Raw genomic sequence first — 26394 nt, forward strand, 5'->3', positions numbered from 1 at the left:
CAGAATAAAGGCTTTATAATTTTTGAATAAAAACTACTACATATTAACATTATTTCATTACTTATTATATAATAATAAAGAAGCATAACAAATATTGCTATATCATTAATCATAACAATTGTGCTCATGAATTTTACTCTGAAATTATGATTGCATAGATTTTCTCAATTAAACTTCCAACCGTCATATGGGAAGAGATAAATATAGAGGTCAGACATTATTATTTTCATTTTTGATTGAGATAATGAGGCTCCAAATAGCATAGAACTTAAGGAGTAGAAATATTTATTGATGACACACAGAATAAGAGAATATAGTTTAAGAAATTTGCCATAACTGATTCTGGATATTAGCTGCTCCACCAGCTAAATAATCTTTGAATAAAAAAAAAGAAAAAAACAAAGAGCATTGCTCACCACCCAGTTCTACAGGGGTTAAGTCATAACCCACTGCAATTGCCCACCGACAGTGCATCCTGAGAGGAATTCAGGATGAAGAACAGGATAAGGCACTCTGTGCTTGGAATAAACAGGCCCTTAGATAATTAGATGCGTGTCTCAGGAAGAATTTTAATGACCCCAGATTCTTGCATCTTCCCATACATAGAAAAGCACTAAAATCATTAACTTGAGATATCTATTGTTTGTGATTAGTAGTAATATTTTATCAAGATGTATACTTGACTGCATTATTTCATAGCCAAAAAATTCATATATAAATTGGATTCTCCCCTAGCTCTTTGGAGCAATTTCAAAGAGCTACTGAGAGGCTGTCTCCCAGCATATAGTCCCCAGTAAGTCCCTGAATAAAACAAACTCACAACTCTCAGCGTTGTGTGTTTTTCTTTAAGTCAACAATATTGACTATGTGCTCAAAAATTATACTAATGTGACACACTCCTGAGCTTGGCAGTCAACATGTATTATCTTAGTGACCCTCAACTCAATTATAAAATATACATAACCATTTGTAATTTGAGGTGAGGAAGTTTATTTGTAATGAGCTTTAGTAACCCTGACATTTCTTCAGGATATTTTAAGGAAGAAGACTATTACTCTAAGAGTAAGCAGTAGATGTAGAAGTCCTGTTCAAATTGAAATTGGTATGAAACTGTACATGTATAAGGAGCATAAGATGGCAGCCCTCAATAAAAGACCAGTACTTATCTTTTTGCTCTTGAGAAAATTTGTGATACCTCAAGCATATTGACAAAATCTCAGAGAAGGTAAATATACATCATGGGTTTTAATAAAACTCAGAACCAGTTTGTAGCCATCATAAAATTGTCACATTGGGATCTCTTTTGTGATTGCAGTCACCTTCATTTTTCTTCCTGAAATAGGGCCTATTTTATGGCAGAAAAATAGGAATTTGTTTCTTCATCTCTAAAATGAGTGTATAAAATAAACAAGATAATCTCCAACATCTCTACCTACTCTTAAATTCTTTAAATGCTTGTCAAGTGCTCAATTCAGTGATTTTTTTCAATTTAAATAAACTTTACTCTTTTAATAGTAATGTGTTATACTTTTATATTCTTTTTGAATTAAGCTGACAAAATATGATCCCCAAACTTTGTTCACTTTAACCTTATTTTTAAAAATAATTAATAAACTTTATTTTTAGTACAGTCTTAGATTTACCGAAAAATTGGGTACTACAGAGTTCCATATATCCTCCCCACCTCTTACTCCACTCCCATCCCCAGCATGCAATTTTCTCTATTACCTTTCGTTAGTGTGGCACATTTGTTATAATAAATGAACCAATATTGATACATTAGTAATAACTAAAGTTTATAGTTTACATTAAGGTTCACTTTCTGTGTTGTACAGTTCTTCTATGTGTTTTGACAGATGCAATATTACATTATCATACAGAATATTTACAACATTCTAAAGATTTCCTGTACTTTATCAATTCATCACTTTTCCCTCTCCCTAATCCCATAAAAACCACTGATCTTTTTACTAGCCATACAGCTTTGACTTTTCTAAAACTTCATGACTGGAATCATACAGTATATAGCCTTTTAAGACTAGCTTCTTTCACTTAATAATATGCATTTAAAGTTACTGCACATATTTTCCTAGCTTGATATTTTATTTCTTTTTATCACCAAATAAAATTCCATTGTATGGTTGTACACAGTTTGATTATCCATTCATCTACTGAAAGACATCTTGGATGCCACCAGTTTTTAGCAATTATGAATACCATAAACATTCACGTGAAGGTTTTTATGTGAACATAATTTTTTAGTTCAATTGGGTAAATACTATTGCTGTATTGTATGGTTAAGCTGAGATCATCTTTGTTAGAAACTGCCAAACTGTCTTCCAAAGTGATGGTATTATTTTGCATTCCCACCAGCCACAAACAGTTCCAGCTACTCCACATCCTCATTAGCATTTGGCATTGTCAGTTTTTTTGGATTTTAGTCATTCTAATAAGTGCATATTCATATGTCATTGTATTAATTTGCAAATCCCTAATGACATATGATGTTAAGTAACTTTTCATACGTTTATTTGCCATCTTTATATCATCTTTGGTGAGATGTCTGTTCAGATGTTTGGTCAATTTTTAATTTTTTTAAAAATTGTTTTAAATTAATTAATTAATTAATTTATTTATTTATGGCTGTGTTGGGTCCTCGTTTCTGTGCGAGGGCTTTCTCTAGCTGTGGCAAGTGGGGGTCACTCTTCATCGCGGTGCGCGGGCCTCTCACTATCGCAGCCTCTCTTGTTGCGGAGCACAGGCTCCAGACGCGCAGGCTCAGTAATTGTGGCTCATGGGCCCAGTTGCTCCGCGGCATGTGGGATCCTCCCAGACCAGGGCTCGAACCCGTGTCCCCTGCATTGACAGGCAGACTCTCAGCCACTGCGCCACCAGGGAAGCCCCTGGTCCATTTTTTAAAGTGGATTGTTTTTATTATTGAGTTTTGAGTTCTTTGTGTATGTAAGGATATAAGTCCTTTATCAAACATGTGTTTTGCTAATATGTGTTTTTGTTTCTCCCATTCTGTGGCTTGTATTGGGTTGACCAAAAAGTTCATTCGGGTTTTTCCCTACTATCTTATGCAAAAACCCAAACGAAATTTTTGACCAACCCAATATTTTGACTCACTTAACCATGTCTATTGCTGTGAAGAAATTTTAAAAAAATTGTAATGAAGTCTAACTTCTCAGTTTTTTTTTCTTTCAGGATCACACTTTTGGTGTTGTGTCTAAAACTCATTATCACCACATCCAAGGTCATATCAATTTTCTATATTCCATGTTTTATTCTAGAAGTTTTATAGTTTTGCATTTTTGGTATAAATCCATTTGAATTACATTTTGTGAAAGGTTTAAGTTCTGTATCTAGATTTATGTGTTATTCATATGATTATTCAATTATTCTGGCATTTGTTGAAAAGACTATCCTTTCTCCATTGACTTGTCTTTACTCCTTTGTCAAAGATAAATTGACTTTGTGTAAGTCTGTATGTGTGCTTTCTATTCTGTTCGTTTAATTGATTTGTCAGTTCTTTTACCAACACTGCACTCTCTTGATTTCTGTAGTTTTAGATAAGTTGTAAAGTTGAGTAGTGTCAGTGTTTCAGTGTCAGACTTTGTTCTTCCTCTTCAGTACCTGTCAACTATACTTGGTATTTTTCTATTCCATAAAAACTTTAGAGTCAGTGTGTCAATATCCATAAAATAATGGATATTTATTATCCATAGCCCATTTCTCGGTCTCTGATCAGGACTACATTGAATCCATAGGTCATAAACATGGAATAGCACTCCATTTTGCACATGTTTTATTTTTTTCATTGGTGTGTTACAGTTTTCTGCATACATATATTGTATTTATTTTATTAGATTTATGCCTATGTATTTGTCTCTTTAGTGTTTTTAATTTCAAGTTCTAATTGTTTACTGCTGGTACATAGGAAAGACATTGACTTTTATATATAAACCTTATATCCTGTAACCTTGCTATAGTCATTTATTGGTTCCAGAAATTTTTGTTGTTGTTCACTGTTTGTCAATTATTTGAGATTTTCTGTATAGACAATCATGTCATTTACTAACAGAAACCTTTTTATTTTTCCTTCTATATCTGTATAACTTTACTTCCTTTTCTGGCCCTATTTCATTAGCTAGAATTCCCAGGACAATGTTGAATGGGAGCGGTGAAGGAAGGCATCTTGCCTTATGTCTGACCTTGAGGGAAAGATCCATTTTCTCCCCATTACCATGAGGTCAACCATAGATTTTTTTGTAGGTGTTCTTTTATCAAGTTGAGGAAGTTACCCTCTATTTCCAGTTTTCTGAGAGTCTTATGAATGTTAGGGTTTTGTCAATTGTTTTTCCTGAATTTATTTTTGTGATCATATAGTATTTCTTCTTTAACCTAATCAAGTGGTGAATTGCATTAACTGAATTTCAGTGTTGAATCACCTTTGCATACCTGGAATAAATCCCATTTGCTTGTAGTGTTTAATTCTTTTTATATATGTTTCAATTCAATTTGCTAACATTTAGTTTAGATTTTTGCATTTATGTTAATGAGAGATATTGGTCTGTAGTTTTCTTATAATGCCTTTATTTTGCTTTGATATTAGTGTAATTTTGGCCTCATGGAATGAGTTAGGAAATATTCTCTGTGCTTCTATTTACTAGAAGAGATTGAAGAGAAGGGGAATAATTTCTTTCTCAAATGTTTGTTAGAATTTACCAGTGAAACTATAGGAATGATTTTTTCTTTTGTGGAAAGTTTCATTATCAATTTCATTAATTTCTATCAATTTCATTAATAGATATATGCCTATTTATGTATGTCTCATTGTGTGAGGGTATGGTAATTTGTGCCTTTAAAGGAATTGATCTATTATTTAGGTTATAAATTTGTGAACATAGAGTTTTATTGATCTTTTCAAAGAACAGCTTTTGGTATCATCAATTTCCTCTATTGATTTCTAGTTTTAAATTTCATTAAGTTCTGCTCTAATTTATTTTTCTGCTTGTTTTTAACTTATATTGCCCTTCTTTCTTTAGTTGCCTCAGGTGGAAGCTTAGGGTATTGATTTATACCTTTTTCTTTTTAAATATATGCATATAGTACTATAACTTTCCCTCTAGGCATCACAAAATTTTTGATAAGTTGTATTTTTTTATCATTAAAATATGTATTTACATCATTATATTCACATCGGTTATCAAAATAGTATTTATACTTGGAAGTGTGGACTTCTGAGTCAGTCAGACGGAACTGTGTCAATTCAAGTGCTGTGTTTCTAGCAATTTATTGCTAATAGTCTTCCTCCATGAAACAAGCAGCTGTTTAGACTTTTCTCCTATTGTAGCAGCACGTGTGAAGTTCCGCTTCAGTAACCCATCTGTCCATCAATGAAAGGGCATCCCTTGGTAGTAATAGCTGCCGTCTGAGATGTATTTTTAGGGATGGATCCAGGAGAGCCTGGAGATCCTGGGGATCCAGGTGAGCCTGGAGAACCAGGCAGATTTGTTGCAGGTGACTGGCTGGAGAGGGTAGTCTTTGTTCCACTAGAGAGGGAAAGCTTGAAACTTGGGCTCTGCCAACCATAAAGATTCATTTTCAGAAGCACCTCCTTTTCCTCACTTTCTTTTAATTTCTTCCTCTCCATGAATTTACTTATTGGATCCATAATGTCATCATCATTCTTAGTTTTGTCAGATGGAGACACGACAGCTTCTCCATCTTCCATGTCATCTTCATCTGCATTGAACCACATCTCCTCTTCATCTTCTAGTGTTCTGGCGTCTCTTCGATATCTATGATTCCTCAAAATGGAACGCATACTGTCAAGTTTGGGATTATCTTGCCTTTCTCTTTGTTGTTCAAATCTCAGTTTCAATCCTTTAAATGTTTGTACATAATCTACATCTTCCAGTGCTTTCCAGTAATTTTCAATTACATGAGCAGTTAATGATTTTATATCTTCCACTCTAATAAATTCAAACATTTCTATTATGGCAGAGTTCATCAGATCGTAGCGGGATCCATTGTTGAGAAATGCTTTGACTACTGGTTCAAACAAAAAACTTTTCATTATGTAGCAGTTGTAAAACTCATCTTTTAATCCAATAATCTTTCTCTTAAAACGAAGAGCACATAATGCCAAGAAAGCATGCTTCGAGGCCATAAGAACTAACACTCTCCAGAGAATGTCCTTATTAATAATGTAGTTCTTTATGTGGTAGGTATGGTGCTCCACACAAAATGTTAACAGTTCCAATACAAGTGCCAACAACTGGGCAGTCTGAAAATCATCTTTGCTAGGTTTGTCTTCTGTTGTATTTGCCAGTAAGGGAGCAGTAAGGACATGCATACAGTGCTTGTAGAAGAAACCCAGAAATTCAGTCTTTTCTGTTGTATTGGCAGTAGCTAACATGTTTTCTGGGTCAACTAATGTTCGAAGGAGGCCCATAAGCTGGACTGCTCCTCCAAGTTCAGGGTCTGTATCACAAATCATATGTTCTATAATGAGGTTCATGAGCAAAATATCCTTGTTGGTTATTTTTTGCTCTGTTAACTTCTTACTTACATCATCATTCTGTTGTGCCTCCTGCATGACAAACTCTCGTACCATGGATGGATTATATTCAACCAAGTATGAGAATATATCAGTAGCAGCACTTCGCACCTGTGTACCATCCATGCCAAGGATGACTTCTAAAGCTGGTAATATACCCATGTTTGACAAAGTCTTGAAAAAAGCATCTCTGTTTTGAGGTTGTAGCGTTTGGGAGAACGCACAAAATTCTTTTAAAAAGTTAACCAATTCCTGTCTTTTTTCCTCATCTGTTGCTTCATCTGTTAGCTGTGCAAACAAATCTGTCAGAAATTTTTCATCTTCCTGTAACATACCAACAATTTCTACTTTATTGAAAAAGATAAAAGAGTGAAGTGTTGATAACATTTTCTTCAAAGACTGAAGGGGTAGGTAGAACCATGTCTTGTATATACTGAACTCTGTATGTCTGATGAAGTTTTTGTTTCAGCTCAGGATCTGATATGGGAATCACTTCTTTAAATTTGGCTGTTTTTGTTAGAAATTCCCTATGTTTTCATGGTTGTGATAAAGCAGGATCATATTCTAAGCATCCAATGACATCCATTATACATTCCTCAGAGAACATAACTTCAAAAAGAGCAGTTCGATTCAAGAGGAAGATGCCTTTGATAATTTCATACAAGTGGTGCAGTCCTTCAATATTTTCCAAATCCTCACACACGTGAAAAAGCTCTAAGAGCTTTTTAATGTAACCCTCATTTTCCAGTGCTAGTGCAAGTTTTTCACGACGCAGGGGGGAAGGTAAAGATGATGCCACAAGTTCTGCAATTTCCTGAAGGCGACTTAATTCACAAGATGGCAATTCTAAACCTGGAGATGACATATCATCAAAACGCTCCTCTTCAGACTCATCTACAAGGTCCTGAGTGATGTCCACTGATGGGTCCTATCCTTGAACCTGACATATTTTCTCCCAAACTTCATCACATCCAACTTTTTCTTGAAAGCTAAGGGCCAAGTCATAATTTTCTGCTTCAGACCACGCAATCAAAGTGTCCTGTTGTTTCTGGTGTGCACTATTAGGATTTATTTTGGACTCTAAAAGTAGAGAACCGTCGCTCTCGGCCCTGACAAGCAGGGACATGCCCTTCAGCCGCTCCACGTAGCCGGGCGTGTAAACCTTCACCTGCCGCCGGGTGTCGGTCATCGTGCCGCCCGGGGGCCGGGGCAAAGGCCCCGCCGGAGTCGCCCGGGAAGGGGGTCCGGGGAAGCCGGGAGCCGAGGCGAGAGGACGTCCACGAGCGGAGGGCTCGCCGGCCTCACTGCCGCCGCTGGCCGCCCCGGGGCCGCGCTGCCGCCCGCGTGGCCCGCCGCCAGGCCCGAGCTCTGGCCCCCGCCTCTCCTCGCCTCCGGCTCCTCGGCGCTATTGTCCAGGCCCGGCAAGCCCGGCCGCCCCGAGGGGGCCGCGCAGCGCTTCGCAGCCTCCCGCCCCGCCGCGCTAGGAACTCGCGGCGCCGTTCACTGCCCTGCTCCCGCCTCCGCCGTGATCTCCGTGAAGCCGCTTCCCGCGCCGCCGCCGCCGCCTCCTCAGGCCGCCGCAGCCGGGGACTGCGCTCCGCTCCCCTGCTCCAAATGTCCCAAGCCGACCGGCGCCTGGTCCTGCTGCAGCTGCCACCACGACGCGGCAGACTCCCGGTAAGTTGTATTTTTGTTTTCATTTCATTCAAAATATTTTAAAAATTTCTCTTGAGACTTCTCTTTGAACTATGGGATATTTAGAAATGTGCTGCTTCAACTGAAAGCATTTGGGGATTTTCCAGATATATCTCTTATTGAATTCTAGTTTAAAGAGTTTAAATTAACTTAATCTTTAAGATTTTAAATTAACTTTGTTGTGGTCTAAATGCATTTTTTTATTATTTTCAATTGGTTAAGATGTGTTTTATGGCCTAGAATGTGGTCTATCTTAATGAATCTTCCATGTGAACTTGAGAAAAATGTGATTCTAATGATAGATGAAGTATTCCATAAATATCAATTAGGTCCAGTTGATTAATGAGGCTGTTCAGTTCACTTACTGATTTTTCTGCCTACTGGCTCTGTTGATATTTAATAGAGGGATGAAATTTACAAAAATAGTCGTAGATTCATCTTTTTTTGCTTGCAGTTCTGTCAGTTTTCATCTCATGTTGATTCTCTGTTGTTAGGTGTACACACATAGCTTACATATTTTTGGAAAATTGACCCCTTTTAGCATTATGTAATGCTCCTTCTCATCCACAGTAGTTTTCCTTGCTTTAAAGTCTGCTTTGTTGAAAATTAATATGGTTACTCCAGCTTTCTTCTGATTAGTGTTAGCATGGTATATCTTTCTGCATCTCTTTACTTTTAATCTATTTGTGTCTTTATATGATAAGGATTCTTCTAGACAACATATAGTTGTGTCTTTTTTTTTTTTTTCATTTACTGTGACTGTCTCGTCTCTGTCTTTATTTGCTATATTTAGACTATTTTCATTAAAATTGATTATTGATATAGTTGGACTAATATTTACCATATTTGTAACTGTCCTCTATTTGCTGCATTTTTGTTTATTTTTTTAATCTTCATTTTTCTTCCTTTTCTAGTTTTAATTGAGCATTCATTTAATATCATTTTCTTTCCTCTTTTAGCATGTCAATTTTCTTTCTTTAAAAAAAATTAGTAGATACTCTAGTTTGCAATACACATTTACAACTAATCTAAGTCCACTTTTAAGTAACACTGCATTACTTCATGGGTAGTGCATTTAACTTGTAACAGATTATCCCCAATTCCTTCCTCTCATTTCACATAACATTTTCATCATTCATTTTACTTATCCATATGCTACAATCACCCAAGACATTGTTGCTATCATTGCTTTGAACAAATAGTTACCTATCAAATCAAGTCGGAAGATGAAAAATGTTTAAAACTTTTCCTTCATTAATTTTTCTCTATTGTTCTTCCTTTCTGTATGTTGATATATGCTATGACATATTTGAATTGCTTCCTCTCCTCTAAGTTATGAGTGGGCTGTTAAAAAAAATCTTTAACCCCTCCACTGGCTCTTAAACCCTTTGATCACTGGTTAGGTGCTCATTTTCATGATTTCTGTCACTCTTTTTTTTTTTTTTTTTTTAAATTAATTAATTAATTTATTTATGGCTGTGTTGGGTCTTTGTTTCTGTGCTAGGGCTTTCTCTAGCTGTGGCAAGCGGGGGCCACTCTTCATCGCGGTGTGCGGGCCTCTCACTATTGCGGCCTCTCTTGTTGCGGAGCACAGGCTCCAGACGCGCAGGCTCAGTAATTGTGGCTCACTGGCCCAGTTGCTCTGCGGCATGTGGGATCTTCCTGGACTAGGGCTCGAACCCGTGTCCCCTGCATTGGCAGGCAGATTCTCAACCACTGCGCCACCAGGGAAGCCCTGTCACTCTTTAAATAAATTTTACTCTTATAATAGCACTATTTTGTGTTTTTATTTTCCTTTTGAACAAAGATGAAAAAGTATGATTCCAAAATTTTATTTCTTCTAACCTTATTTTTAAATTTATAGATAAATTTCTCTTTAAGTTTTCATGGTTAAATATGACAACAACACTATAAAAGTTCTAAAACAAATTAAATATTCCAAAATGTGCAAGGTACTTTTCTTTAGTTGATCAGATTATTGGTGAGAGTAATTACCTTAAAAAAATTCCATGTATTTTCATAACTAGAAATCTAAGTATCAAAATGCTGTGAACAAGTCTGCATAAGTGGTTGTTTGATCATTTTTTAAAATACTAAGCCAGTCATGCTACATTAAGAAATCAATTTAAGAAAAATCTGGTTGATTATGGTATTCTTTAATCTCCTGCTATTAAAGCCGTCCCTTCTTCTCTGCTTAAGCTGACTCTTTTCCTGGGGTTTCCAAAAACGCCAGGTTGATTAATTGTCAACCTGGGGTTTTTCAGCGTGTTTGTGCACTGATATGGCTCAGCAGGAATGCCTGAACAAAACATTAACATGAGCAGTGGTGTGGGAATATTAAAGATTAAAAGTTGCGTTTAATTTTCTAATCACTGGGAGGGCAATTTGTCCCTGGGATGCTTCCTTTAGCAGTTTGCAAACTTTGATTTGACTTAGAATTGAACTTTGACCTTAAGATGGAAATTTTTAATGTGCACAGATGTGCTGAATTATTATATAGATTTGTCTTGGTTTATTTTAGGTCTTAAAGTGAAAGGGATATTATAAAAGCACATGAGATAATGTTTGTGAAAATATTTAGAAAAAATGCAGAGGAAATTTTTTTTCTTCCTTCTTGCCTGTTATGGTCATAAGCATCACTCGGAGCCACCTCTACCATTGCCTCTTCCATAAAATGTCCTTTCAACTTCTACTGTGGGATAATTAATTACTGTATTTTCAGAGTTCCTGTGCCATATTGTGCATACATCTTTATATTATGTATTCCATTATATTTTAATAAGCACATTGGGTCTTTCAGCTTAAGTATATCTCTGGTCCCCAGAAAATTAACTGCTGTGCAAAAAATAACAGTTGGAATAGTTTACATTTTTCAGCAATTTTTTTTTTTTTTTTACTTATGCTTTAGATGTATCACTCTAATCCTCATAACAGTCTTTTAGAAGTTTAGGGATATTAAGTCATGTTAAGGATCATTGCAGTGATTATACAGTAATAACTCAAGTTGGGATTTAAATCCAGATCTGTCTTATTCCAAAGGCTAATTTTTCCCCAACATAGGATGTGGCCATACTCATAACAACATTAGAATTACTAAATCTTAGACACATAACAGGAAGTTAATAATAATGCTAGAATTTTAGTTTATGCTCTGAGAATCTGAGACCCTAACATTAAAAATATTTGAAAAAAGTAATGAGACAAACAACAAAACAGTGTTTTGTTTGTTTCACATACACAGCGGGTATGTGAGCATCATGTTGGCTCCTGTAGCAAATAACCACCAAACTCAGTGGCTGTCAATAAGTGACTTTATTGCTAACTCACATAGATAGTCCACAGAGCTTCCAAGCTGTTGATTTTTGGTGATAGGCAGGCAGAGGATTATGCCCTGAGTCATTTGGGGTCTCAGGCTGATAGAGTTTGTGCCACACGCAATATGGTGTAACTTCCTGGCTTTTCTTGGGCACTGGTCTTTCAGCTAGCAGAAAAGGAAGAAGGTGGAGAATCACATATGGGACAAGGTCCAAAAGGATGTACGTCATTTCTATTCCCTTCTGTTGGAAAGAACTCAGTAAAATAACCATAACTATCTGTGCAGGAGGCTAGAATATAGTCTGTGTGCTAGGAATATGAGGGAGAAACAGCTCTGACGAACATCTACTCAGTTCTACAACAGACTGATCTTCTAGTCACCAATATCCATTTCCCCACTAAGCACATTCTTATTAGCTCTCCAAAAGAGCAATCCATGGTTCTATCCAATCACTGCATCTGACTCAGCATTTGCATTAGATCTCTTAAGAAACACCCCTTTCCAGTTCAATCCTCAAATCTGTGAAGTACCAGCAACCAAAATCAATATCAGCAAACTAGTCCTAATAAATCCTCAATTTTGACATACGCAAGAGTTCCACTTCCTGAGTGATAAGTGATCTTTGTTCACATTTGCTTTTGATAAATTTCCAGTAAATTTATCAAAATTGTAATAGTTTCTGATTTCTCTCCAGATTAGAATCAAAATTGTAGTTAGTTGGTGGAACTTGGGGGAAAACAAGTAATAAAGAAGAAATTTGGGGAAAATACCATAAGCTACAAGATAGAGAATGCAGACTCCAGCATTAAAAATGTAGTTATGTGTACCTGTTTCTTCCCTAGGGTGCAGATTAAAAGCAGAGACACTGTCCCAATTTAACACATGGATGTTGTAGAGTTCTGAAAAATGTAAATACAAAATATGATGGAAACACACAGTGTTTAAATTAATATTAAAGATGTCTTACAGGAACGGCATAATTTCCTTTTCTGTTCAGCAATGCATGTAAGAAATGCCATCATAATTCTAGTTTTCAGGCATTAGATTTGCTGAGCATGTCCTTTTGTGTTTTAGAAACATGTGTATCAGATGCATAAAATTGCAACCACCTGAAATTTTATGAGCATTATTTGTTATGTCATGCCACAGTTTAAGTGTAACATATTCTAAGACCAACAGAATACTTAATAAACACAAGGAAAAATGGATTTGGAAGACAATTTACAACTGACGTAAAGGTAATAGTGAGTTAGAGAATTAGCATTAAGAACGTTTTCAGAGATTCTGAGCAACAAGGTAAATGTTTGTTATGGAGCATGTTTCACATAAGTTTGGAAAAGGATTGAGTCAAATCATCTCTCTGTGAGGGAAAGAGTCTTAAAAATTAAGATTAGTTATTTTAAGTTGTTTGTCTAGACAGCTTCGGAAAACATATTCATCTCATTTTTATTACCCTGTTGATAGATATTTACAACCACCAAGGAATAGATCTACATTAAAATGGAGAGTAGAATATGTTCATGTTAACTACTTATTGTTCATCAAGTTCTGTGTTAGAGCCATTTCTTGTATCTTCCATTTAATCCTCAGAGTAAATACAATTGTTATATTTAATTATTATATTTTAACCCTAGGATCCAGGTGTTTTGGAACCTGAAGTTAAAACAATTTGTGTGGGCACACATTTTGCAGTTTGATTTTTCATTTTGTATACAGGAAGGATCTCATGCAAGAGAGAGAAACTGAAGCTTAATATTCTATAGCTTCATGGTAAGATGGTCTCTACCCATAGTAGAGATGAGAAAAAAATGTCTTAGAAAAGTTAAGTAACTTTCATAGTAATAAGTGGTAAAGCTGACATTCAAATCCATGTGCTTCTGAATCTATAGACCATGATCTTTTAATTCAAAGTGATGACTAGAAAATTGATGTAAAAAAGTGGAGAATATGTGTCAATCCTGGTAGATCAACGGAGACAGTGCCATATTTGCCATTCCTTTTAGCTCCTGGACCCAAATAACCTGCGAAGTTTGTGCAGATATTCATAGAGGTGGTCTCTCTACATTTCTTCTCTTGAAGAAGTCAATTTATATTTTTATTGGTAAAATTACAGCACTATATAATATTTATCTCTTTTCATTTCTTTCTCCTCCCCTCAACTGAGAGCTCATCGAAGAAAGTACTACATCTTATTGATCTATCTCCAATGCTTTGGACTGTGCTTGAAACATGCTTTTGTGTTTTATTAGATCTCCTGAGATTTCAGGTCCAGTGGCTGATTAGTTCCATTATAAATTAAGCACAAAACTATGTCTTCCTTTGCAATACATATCATCAGTAAAGAAATCTTCAGGGCTTTGAAAAGAACCTCATCATCTTTGTGAAAATGAATTTTCATTCTTTCATTCTACAGTTTATTTCACTCAAACACCTACCAATCCTACCTTGTTACCTCACAAGATATTTTGGGTTCTCTTTTCCTCCTACTAACCACCAAAGTCAGTGAATTAGTGTTTTATTTTGTTTTAATTTCTATGAAAGAATCTTCATAATATACTGTATGAGTTATTTTTTAACATATAAACTCATTCACTTATAAAACTCCTAGTTTCTGAAGCACTCTTTATTACAAAGGAAGGATATCAGAAAAAGGCAAACTAATGATGATAATTTATATTATTGGGAAATAGATAATACTGATACTGTTTTCATTGTTTATTCCAACTAATTACTTCTAGACCTGGAAGTGATGGAATTAAAATTAACTTACATTGATTATTTTAATTTTAGAAAACAAATGTTGGTGTATTACATAATCTGCAAATACACAGCATTTTTTGCTCAAAACAATCAGCTTAAATTATCAGATAGAATATTCCAAATGAATTTTACATAATTACAAAAAACACATTTTATTAACATTTTACTAGACCATGATGAGTTCTACAATTTGATATGATATGATACATGCTACAGACTACAAGGATTGTCTCCAAAGATTCTGAAATGCAAAATAGACAAGAATGTTAAAACAACTACTAAAAACTAAAACGACCTCTGGCACAGCCTATGAAATATACAATGGTATCAAATTCTGCTAAGTGAAGTAGGGAAATATTTTTAAAATATTGCTTTGTTGCAAGAATATGATGACTTAATAAAGAATACATCAAATTGCTGTCAGACTGATTTGGATGATAATAAAATCCTCCTTTAATGTAGCAACCATCTACCAATTACTGATTTTTAAAATAATACACGAATTGACCACTTTTGTGTAATATTTTCTACAGTTATTTATCTTATATGTTACTTTCTTCATTTTGTTATTAATGAATCAAATAATACTTCTCATAATACCTTCAAATTAAAATAAATTATGTTGAGGTATGGAAGGAATATCTAAAATGTCTTTGGAAACAATCATTAAAATTTTCTAAAGAAATGAAGTCCACTAAGATTACTAATTTAAAAATATTAAATCAGACAATATGGAAACTAAGGGTGAATAATCTGTTATATTAATTACATATTTAAGTTTTATTAAACACATCTAAAATTACCTAAATCATTTGAACTGAACATTAAAAAAATGTAACTTTGTATATTAGAGTGGGTATGAAAGACCTATTTCATAAAGTCATTAAGAAGAACAGTTATTTACAGGGACAAAGTTCTTTCAAGAAACCTCTTGACATATCTCCGCTGTCATTGGTTTTCTAATGGAGGATGGCTTATGGACTTATACAACGTCTAAATCCATATGAGTTTAAGGTTTCTTGCATCTTTCTTTATTTCATTTTAGTCTGTGTTCAACAGTTAATTTCCTTAAGATATCTTCTCTGATGACTGTATCAAAAATGGACCTCCTGTCGCAACCAGCTTTACTTTTCTTCATAGTACTCATTACACATCCTCATGTTTCCTTATATATAATTACTCAATTTCAAATATTTATTTGTTTACTAAGTTGTCATCTACATCCTTCTTTATAATGTAAGCTCAAAGAGTCAGAGAGTGTTTATTAGTTTCTCTTCAATGTCTTCAATATCTGGCTCACTGAAGGCACTCAATAAATATTTGTTGTCAAAAAGAATATATTTGAATGTCAAATAACTATGTACCTTATCATAGGTATGTTTTAAGTAAAACATACAAATCAAAAAGAAGATATTCGTTAATCAGAGGTCTGATAAATGAATAAGCCTGAGAAAAGCCACCTATATTGATGCACTTGCACTCAAGTGTCCTACCTAGGAGAACCCTAGATTGGAATACTTAGGTCATTAGAGAGTGAGAAAAGGGGCAGAGATCACTGGCATCATTTGAAAGTCTATATATAAGACAGCTAATATACTCTCCCTTCTCTACTACTCCCTTAAGGGAAATAGTTTGCATAAAAATATTTATCACCAGAACAATAGAGAAAGAAAATGACATTCTCTCCTCAAAGATTGAACGCACAGTATGGAGTTTAACTAGATGACATAGGGCTTGGTGTCTCAGTGTAAAGCCATTTGCATTTCATTATTTTGCAGCCCTTGGGCTACTGGTTTGTTCTCTTGCCAGCCCTTCTAGTGGAAATGCTCCAGACAAATATGAAGAGCTCTTATAGGACTTTCATAAATGGGAATGGAAAACCATTTATTAGCAGATAAATGATAGAGAAAGACCAACATAATGAACAGATAAACTCTTGTAAAGGTATCAGCAATCACCTTGAATGTAAAAGAACCAAACACACCAGTTAAAGGAATATCAACAGACTGGATTCATATAACTAACAAATATAAGCTGTTGTACAAGGAAAATATTCTAAATAAGGACATGGATAAATTGAAAGTAAAGGGATAGAAAAGATGTGTCATGCAATAATAATTTCCCAAAATGCTGTGCCACTGTGTTAATATTAGGCAAAACAGGACTTTGAGCAATTAGTATTAAGAGAAAAAAGACATTTCATTTTGATAAAAAGTTATTCAACATGGAGACCCATAATGTATGAGAGTTAGAAAGGAAGAAGTAAACCGCATAATCTACAGAACGCATGATTGTGTAGCCAGGAAATTCAAAAATAATCTTTTTTAAAAACTATAAAAATAATTGAATTTAGCAAGATTCTGGACACTTGGTCAAAATACAATTTTTTAAACTGTCTCTATATACCAGAAACAAATATTTAGGATATGATTCTTTTAAATAGCCTTTATAATAGCATAAGCAATATCATATACCTAGTAATAAATCTACGGAAATATGTGCAAGATCATTTCATTTAAAACTGAAATACCAATAAGAGAAAATTAAAATTAATAAAGAAATATACTGTATTGAATGTCTTAAAGACAATATTACCAACAAGTTCATTTTCTCAAAATCAGAATATAGCTTTAGTGCCATGTTAATCAAAACTCTAACAGACATCTTTCCTGGAAATTGTTAATCAAATTTTAAAATCTGTATAGAAATGTGGTGATCTAGGATAGTCAAACGATCTTCAGAAGGGAACAATGTAAATTTACACTAAAATATATCGAACCTATTTAAAAATTCCAGTAATGAACAGGAGATAGTATTGGTATAAATATAGAGATATATTCCAGGCATACAGAATAGAGTTGAGAAACTCATATTGAATAATCTAATTTACAGTAAGGAGAGCACTGCAAAATCAAATAGATAACCATATGGAAAAATTTGAACCAGGATCACTAATATATTACAAACACATATATAAATAAAAAGGTATCACAGATCTCATAGTAGGAGATAAGGCCTTTAGAAGAAATGTAAACACTAAATTTTTTCTTAAAAGTATTAAGCATAAAAGAAAAAAATGATTCATTGGACCTAATTAAAATTAAAATCTTCTGTTCATTGAAAGATGATATTAAGAAAATGAAAAGTTAAGCTACAGAGTGGGAGAAGATATTCATGGTACATTTATCTTGTTATATAATCAAACCTAGAATATTCTATGAATCAATGAGAGAAATAATAAAAAAGTCTTTTTGAAATGGAGTAAAATCCTTTCTGAAATGAAGTCTAAGAGGATAGACTAATGGCCAATGAGCCTTTGGGAGAAAAAAGTGCTTACATTATCCTCATCAGGGAAATGCCAATTATAAAAATAATGGCATACCAATACACATCAATGACAATAATAAAAGCAAAAAAAATATCAAGTATTGGTTAGAATGTGTAAAAAAGTAAAACTTTCATAAATTGATATTTCATTTATAAATTGGTACAAGATTTTTGAAGATTGTTTTCTATTACCCACAAAAGCTAAACATAAATCAACCTTGTGACCTATCAATTTTACCCCTAGGTACATAATAAAAAGATAGAGAAGATTGTTCTCAGAAGATATAATACAAGTAGGCCAAATTGGACATAATCCAAATATGCATTAATCATAGAATATATAAATAAATTGTGCTATATTCATTTAATATAGTATGTGAACAGTGATTTTCTCAGAGTAAAACTTTTTTTTTATTTAACATCTTTATTGGAGTATAGTTGCTTTACAATGTTGTGTTAGTTTCTGCTGTATAACAAGGTGAATCAGCTATATGCATACATGGATACATATATCCCCATATCCCCTCCCTATCCCACTCCTCTAGGTGGTCACAAAGCACCGAGCTGATCTCCCTGTGCTATGCAACTTCTTCCCACAAGCTATCTGATTTACATTTGGTAGTGTATATATGTCAATGCCACTCTCTCACTTCATTCCAGCTTACCCTTCCCGCTTGCCATGTCCTCAAGTCCATTCTCTACATCTGCATCTTTTTTCCTGTCCTGCCCCTAGGTTCATCAGAACAAATTTTTTTTTTTTAATTCCATATATATGAGTTGGCATACAGTATTTGTTTTTCTCTTTCTGACTTACTTCACTCTGTATGACAGACTCTAGGTACATCCACCTCACTACAAATAACTCAATTTCATTTCTTTCTATGGCTGAGTAATAATCCATTGTATATATTGCCACATCTTCTTTATCCATTCATCTGCCAATGGACACTTAGTTTGCTTCCATGTCCTGGCTATTGTAAATAGTGCTGCAATGAACACTGTAGTACATGACTGTTTTTGAATTATGGTTTTCTCAGGGTATATGCCCAGTAGTGGGATTGCTGGGTCATATGGTAGTTCTATTTTTAGTTTTTTAAGGAAACTCCATAGTGGCTGTATCAAATTACATTCCCACCAACAGTGCAAGATGGTTCCCTTTCCTCCACACCCTTTCCAGCATTTATTGTTTGTAGATTTTTTGATGATGGCCATTCTGACCAGTGTGAGATGATATCTCATTGTAGTTTCGATTTGCATTTCTTCTTTCATGTGTTTGTTGGCAATCTGTATATCTTCTTTGGAGAAATGTCTATTTAGGTCTTCTACCCATTTTTGGATTGGGTTGTTTGTTTTTTTGATATTGAGCTGCATGAGCTGCTTGTAAATTTTGGAGATTAATCCTTTGTCAGTTGCTTCATTTGCAAATATTTTCTCCCATTCTGAGGGTTGTCTTTTCATCTTGTTTATGGTTTCCTTTGCTGTGCAAAAGCTTTGAAGTTTCATTAGGTCCCATTTGTTTATTTTGTTTTTATTTCCATTTTTCTAGGAGGTGGGTCAAAAAGGATCTTGCTGTGATTTATGTCAAGGAGTGTTCTGCCTATGTTTTCCTCTAAGAGTTTTATAGTGTCTGGCCTTACATTTAGGTCTTTAATCCATTTTGAGTTTATTTTTGTGTATTGTGTTAGGAAGTGTTCTAATTTCATTCTTTTACATATAGCTGTCCAGTTTTCCCAGCCCCAGTTATTGAAGAGGCAGTCTTTTCTCCGTTGTATATTCTTGCTCCTTTATCAAAGATAAGGTGACCATATGTGCATGGGTTTATCTCTGGGCTTTCTATCCTGTTCCATTGATCTATGTTTCTATTTTTGTGCCAGTAACATACTGTCTTGATTACTGTAGCTTTGTAGTATAGTCTGAAGTCTGGGAGCCTGATTCCTCCAGCTCTGTTTTTCTTTCTCAAGATTGCTTTGGCTATTCGGGGTCTTTTGTGTTTCCATACAAGTTGTGAAATTTTTTGTTCTAGCTCTGTGAAAAAGGCCATTGGTAGTTTGATAGGGATTGCTTTGGGTAGTATAGTCATTTTCACAATGTTGATTCTTCCAATCCAAGAACATGGTATAGCTCTCCATCTGCTTGTATCATCTTTAATTTCTTTCATCAGTGTCTTGTAGTTTTCTGCATACAGGTCTTTTGTCTCCTTAGGAAGGTTTATTCCTAGGTATTTTATTCTTTTTGTTGCAATGGTAAATGGGAGTGTTTTCTTAATTTCTGTTTCAGATTTTTCATCATTAGTGTATAGGAATGCCAGAGATTTCTGTGCATTAATTTTGTATCCTGCTACTTTACCAAATTCATTGATTAGCTCTAGCAGTTTTCTGGTAGCATCTTTAGTATTCTCTATGTATACTATCATATCATCTGCAAACAGTGACGGTTTTACTTCTTCTTTTCCAATTTAGATTCATTTTATTTCTTTTTCCTCTCTGATTGCTGTGGCTAAAACTTGCAAAACCATGTTGAATAACAGTGGTGAGAGTGGGCAACCTTATCTTGTTCCTGATCTTAGTGGAAATGGTTTCTCGTTTTCACCACTGAGAACAACGTTGGCTGTGGGTTTGTCATATATGGCTTTTATTATGTTGAGATAAGTTCCCTCTCTGCCTACTTTTGGAGGGTTTTTATCATAAATAGGTGTTCAATTTTGTTGAAAGCTTTTTCTGCATCTATTAAAATGATCATATGGTTTTTCTCCTTCAGTTTGTTAATACGGTTTATCATATTGATTGATTTGCATATATTGAAGAATCCTTGCATTCCTGGGATAAACCCCACTTGATCATGGTGTATGATCCTTTTAATGTGCTGTTGGATTCTGTTTGCTAGTATTTTGTTGAGGATTTTTGCATCAATGTTCATCGGTGATATTGGCCTGTAGTTTTCTTTCTTTGTGACATCTTTGTCTGGTTTTGGTATCAGGGTGATGGTGGCCTCATAGAATGAGTTTGGGAGTGTTCCTCCTTCTGCTATATTTTGATTTTTTTTTTTTTTTTTTCACACACACACACTGTATTTTATTTTTACAAGAGATAAATAGACTGACACCAAGCATTGTACATGGATGACCACAACAAAAGCAACAATGATTGCAATTACCAAACATGAAACACACTCATACTATGTCATAATATTGACATTCAGTCCAGTAATCCTCCACTGTAACAGCTCCTTTACTTTCTTCTGCTATATTTTGGAAGAGTTTGAGAAGGATAGGTGTTAGCTCTTCTCTAAATGTTTGATAGAATTTTCCTGTGAAGCCATCTGGTCCTGCGCTTTTGTTTGTTGGAAGATTTTTAATCACAGTTTCAATTTCAGTGCTTGTGATTAGTCTGCTTATATTTTCTGTTTCTTCATGGTTCAGTCTTGGAAGTTTGTGCTTTTCTAAGAATTTGTCCATGTCTTCCAGGTTGCCCATTTTATTGACATATTGTTGCTTGTAGTAATCTCTCATGATCCTTTGTATTTCTGCAGTGTCAGTTTTTACTTCTCTTTTTTCATTTCTAATTCTATTGATTTGAGTCTTTTCCCTTTTTTTCTTGGTGAACCTGGCTAATGGTTTATCAATTTTGTTTATTTTCTCAAAGAACCAGCTTTTAGTTTTATTGACCTTTCCTACTCTTTCCTTCATTTCTTTTTCATTGATTTCTGATCTGATCGTTATGATTTCTTTCTTTCTGCTAACTTTGGCGATTTTTGTTCTTGTTTGTCTAATTGCTTTAGGTGTAAGGTTAGGTTGTTTATGTGAGATGTTTCTTGTTTCTTGGGGTAGTACTGTATTGCTAGATACTTCCCTCTTAGAACTGCTTTTGCTGCATTCCATAGGTTTTGGGTAGTCGTGTTTTCATTGTCACTTGTTTCTAGGTATTTTTTGATTTCCTGTTTGATTTCTTCAGTGATCTCTTGGTTATTTAGTTGTGTATTCTTTAGCCTCCATGTGTTTGTATTTTTTAATTTTTTTCCTGTAATTGTTATCTAGTCTCATAGTGTTGTGGTTGGAAAAGTAACTTGATATGATTTCAGTTTTCTTAAATTTGCTAAGGCTTTATTTGTGACCCAAGATATGGTCTATCCTGGAGAATGTTCCATGAGCACTTGAGAAGAAAGTGTATTCTGTTGTTTTCAGATGGACTGTCCTATAAATATCAATTAAGCCCATCTTGTTTAATGTGTCATTTAAAGCTTCTTTTTCCGTATGTATTTTCATTTTGGATGATCTGTCCATTGGTGAAAGTGCAGTGTTAAAGTCCCCTACTATGATTGAGTTACTGTCGATTTCCCCTTTCATGACTGTTAGCATTTGCCTTATGTAATGAGGTGCTCCTATGTTGGGTGCATATATATTTACAATTGTTATATCTTCTTCTTGGATTGATCCCTTGATCATTATGTAGTGTCCTTCTTTGTCTCTTGTAATAGTCTTTATTTTAAATTCTATTTTGTCTGATATGAGTATTGCTACTCCAGCTTTCTTTTGATTTCCATTGCATGGAATATCTTTTTCCATCCCCTCCCTTTCAGTCTGTATGTGTCCCTAGGTCTGAAGTGGGTCTCTTGTAGACAGCATATATATGGGTCTTGGTTTTGTAGCCATTCAGCCAGTCTACATCTTTTGGTTGGAGCATTTAATCCATTTACATTTAAGGTAATTATCGATATGTATGTTCCTTTTAGCATTTTCTGAATCGTTTTTGGTTTGTGTTTGTAGATCTTTTCCTTCCCTTGTGTTTCCTGCTTAGAGAAGTTCCTTTAGCATTTGTTGTAAAGCTGGTTTGGTGGTGCTGAATTCTCTTAACTTTTGGTTGTCTGTAAACTTTTTAATTTCTCCATCGAATCTGAATGAAATCCTTGCTAGGTAGAGTAATCTTGGTTTTAGGTTTTTCCCTTTTGTCTCTTTAAATATGTCCTGCCATTCCCTTCTGGCTTGCAGAATTTCTACTGAAATATCAGTTGTTAACCCTATGGGGATTCCATTGTATGTTATTTGTTGCTTTTCCCTTGTTGCTTTTAATATTTTTTCTTTGTGTTTAATTTTTGATAGTTTGATTAACATGTGTCTTGGTATGTTTCTCCTTGGATTTATCCTGTGTGGGACTCTCTGCACTTCCTGAACTTGATTGACTATTTCCTTTCCCATGTTAGGGAAGTTTTCAACTGTAATCTCTTCAAATATTTTCTCAGTCACTTTCTTTTTCTCTTCTTTTTCTGGGTCCCCTATAACTTGAATATTGGTGCATTCAATGTTGTCCCAGAGGTCTCTGAGACTGTCCTCAATTCTTTTCATTCTTTTTTCTTACGGTAGTTATTTCCACTATTTTTTCTTCCTGGTCACTTATCAGTTCTTCTGCCTCAGTTATTCTGGTATCGATTCCGTCTAGAGAATTTTTAATTTCATTTACTGTGTTGTTCATCATTGTTTGTTTGCTCTTTAGTTCTTCTAGGTCCTTGTTAAACGTTTCTTGTATTTTCTCCATTTTATTTCCAAGATTTTGGATCATCTTTACTATCATTACTCTGAATTCTTTTTCAGGTAGACTGCCTATTTCCTCTTCATTTGTTTGTTCTGGTGTGTTTTTAGCTTGCTCCTTCATCTGCTGCATATTTCTCTGTCTTCTCATTTTGCTTAAGTAACTGTGTTTGGGGTCTCGTTTTTGCAGGCTGCAGGGTCATAGTTCCCATTGTTTTTGGTGTCTGCCTCCAGTGGGTAATGTTGGTTCACTGGGTTTTGTAGGCTTCCTGGTAGAGGATACTGGTGCCTGTGTTCTGGTGGGCAGGGCTGCATCTGGTGGTGTGTTTTGGGGTGTCTGTGACCTTATTATGATTTTAGGCAGCTTCTCTGCTAATGGGTGGTCTTGTGTTCCTGTCTTGCTAGTTGTTTGCCATGGGGTGTCCAGTACTGGAGCTTGCTGGTCATTGGGTGGAGCTGGGTCTTAGCATTGAGACAGAGATCTCTGGGAGAGCTGTCACCGACTGATATTACGTGAAGCTGGGAGGCCTTTGGTCGTCCAGTATCCTGAACTAGGTTCTCCCACCTCAGAGGCTTAGGCTTGACAGCAGGCCAGAGCACCAAGACCCTGTCAAACACACAGCTCAGAAGAAAAGCGAAAAAAAGAGAAATAATTATAATAAATAAAAAATAATAAAATTATTCAAATAAAAATAGATTAAAATTATTAATATAAAAGAATAAATAGTAAATAGAATAATAGTAAAATTTAAAAAAATAAGAGAGCTACCAAACCAATAAACAAATCCTCCAATGATAACAAGTGCTAAAAACTAAAGTAAGATAAACATAAAAATCAGAAACAAGTTTGTCGCAGACATCAAACCCCAAGTCTACAGTTGCTCCCAAAGTCCACACCTCAATTTTGGGATGATTCCTTGTATATTCAGGTATTCCACAGATGCAGGGTACATCAAATTGATTGTGGGGATTTAATCTGCTGCTCCTGAGGCTGCACGGAGAAATTTCCTTTTATCTTCTTTGTTTGCACAGCTCCTGGGGTTCAGTTTTGGTTTTGGGCCCTCTGCGTGTAGGTTGCCCTCAGGCATCTGTTCCCTGCCAGATGGTTGAGGGTTAAAGCAGGGGCTGATAAGGGGGCTCTGGCTCACTCAGACCAGGTGGAGAGAGGGGTACCATAGTTATAATTGGAATGTGGAGCAGTGCCAGCGGCTGGCGTGATGTTGCAAGAGCCTGAGGTGTGCCATGTGTTCTCCCGGGGAAGTTGTCCCTGGATCACTGGACCCTGGCAGTGGCATGCTGCACAGGTTCCTGGGGGTTATGGGGAGTGACTTGTGCTTGCACACAGGATTCTCAGAGGCTGCAGCGGCAGCGTTCGCATTTCATGCCTGTCTCTGGTGTCCAAGCTGATAGCCGTGGCTCACGCCCATCTCTGGAGCTCATTTAGGCGGTGCTCTGCTTTCTGTGGGCAGACAGGGAAGAAATCCCTTCTCTTCTCGCACCCCGAAACAATGGTCTCTTGCCTCTTAGGCAGGTCCAGACTTTTTCCTGGACTCCCTCCTGGCTAACTGTGGTGTACAAGCCCCCTTCAGCTGTGTTCATGCATCCAGCCCCTGGGATCTGACCTCCAAAGCCCGAGCCTCAGCTCCCAGCCCCCACCCACCCCGGTGGGTGAGCAGACAAGCCTCTCAGGCTGGTTAGTGCTGGTTGGCACCGATCCTCTGTGCAGGAATCTCTCTGTTTTGCCCTCTGCACCCCTGTTGCGGCGCTCTCCTCTGTGGCTCCAAAGCTTCCCTCCCGCCCACCCCCTCTTTCTGCCAGTGAAGGGGCTTCCTAGTGTGTGGAGACTTTTCCTCCTTCACAGCTCCCTCCCAGAGGTACAGGTCCCATCCTTATTCTTTTGTGTCTGTTTTTTCTTTTTTCTTTTGCCCTACTCAGGTATGTGGGAATTTTCTTGCCTTTTGGGAAGTCTGAGGTCTTCGGCCAGTGTTCAGTAGGTGTTCTGTAGGAGTTGTTCCACACGTAGATGTAGTTTTGATGTATTTGTAGGGAGGAAGTTTATCTCCACATCTTACTCCTCTGCCATTTTGAAGGTCCCCACTTAGATTAAAATTTATGAAAGAATCCAAACACAAAAGACTACACACTGTATGATGCCATTTATTAATATGTTATGGCCAAAAAGGACAAAACTGATCTATGATGATACAAGTCAGAATACAGCTACCTTTATATGAGAGACATGTATATGGGAGGAATAAAATGGGCAATTTCCAGGGTGAAGAAGATTTGAGGTGATTATAAATTTTCTGAGCTTTATACATTATATCTGTGCCCTCCTCAGTATGTAGGCTATAGCTCAATATAAAATGTAATAATAATTTGTCATATCTGCATATGCTGGTGTGGTTTCCTAAACACAATATGACAGGAAGAAATAATCTGCTGAACATATATGAGCATTACAGTACAATTTGCATAAGAACAAATGTTTCCACCAAATGCTATTCCGTACTTGCTAGGGATACATAAAGGTGTAGAAGGAACTATAAACTAAAAACATCAGTTTGTATGGATGGTAGGGGTTAAGGTAATGAATTAAGATTGTGAGCAGAAGCCAAATGAATCTTTAGCCTTATTTTTTATGATTTAAAATTTTAAAGAAAACTATACTTGGTTATTTTTAATTTAAAAATATTTAAAAGTGTAAGAAAATTGTTATGAATTAAAATGATTGTTGAAATAAAAGAAGACAAAGCAACAGCAGTGTTAGCAGGAAAAGACAAAGAAACATTCTAAAATGCTGTGCAGATAACAGGGATAGAAAAAATGAGTGAAAATATGGGAGACGATGAAGATCAGTCCCTAATTCCTGTGACTGTCTGGTGGGTTTTTGTTGTTGCCTATAAATTCCTTCCTGGCTCCTTTTGGCAATAGTACTCCCATTTACCTTTTTTGTGTTACCTGTATGTAACTCAGTACCACTTGGTAGGACTGTTAAATAACTCCTGCCCTTGTCTAAACAATTGGTGATCAGGTGCTCCATGCAAAGTTAATTTAAATGGTTCTGCTCGTAATTAGAATCTTAGGTAAAGTGACAAAGGCTAACAGTGATTAGAGTTTCCGTTGGTTTGTTTCTTTGTTCTGTTTTCTATCATTCCAGTCTTAGCAACTAGAGAAGATCAGAAAGCAGAAAGGTTCCTATCATATTTG

General features: G+C 35.6%; 1 protein-coding gene and 1 pseudogene across 4 annotated transcripts in view; one reads left to right on the forward strand and one right to left on the reverse strand.

The window, feature by feature from the left end:
- Positions 1 to 2910: 2910 nt before the first annotated feature.
- On the reverse strand, positions 2911 to 7758 carry LOC309660487 (serine/threonine-protein phosphatase 4 regulatory subunit 3A pseudogene; annotated as a pseudogene). The gene has a single exon. The product of its transcript is annotated as a serine/threonine-protein phosphatase 4 regulatory subunit 3A pseudogene (transcript).
- A 387-nt stretch (positions 7759 to 8145) lies between these two features.
- The window catches only part of LOC309660534 (uncharacterized protein), a 248223-nt gene continuing 229974 nt past the window's right edge, over positions 8146 to 26394 (forward strand). For all 3 annotated transcript variants that reach the window (XM_082461345.1, XM_082461346.1, XM_082461347.1), the window contains exon 1: positions 8146 to 8242. The gene's annotated coding sequence lies outside the window, so the exon portion shown is untranslated. The remainder of the gene's footprint in view (positions 8243 to 26394) is intronic.

This window comes from Balaenoptera physalus, assembly GCF_965194825.1.
Source record: "Balaenoptera physalus genome assembly, chromosome: 4".
Lineage (NCBI taxonomy): Eukaryota > Metazoa > Chordata > Mammalia > Artiodactyla > Balaenopteridae > Balaenoptera > Balaenoptera physalus.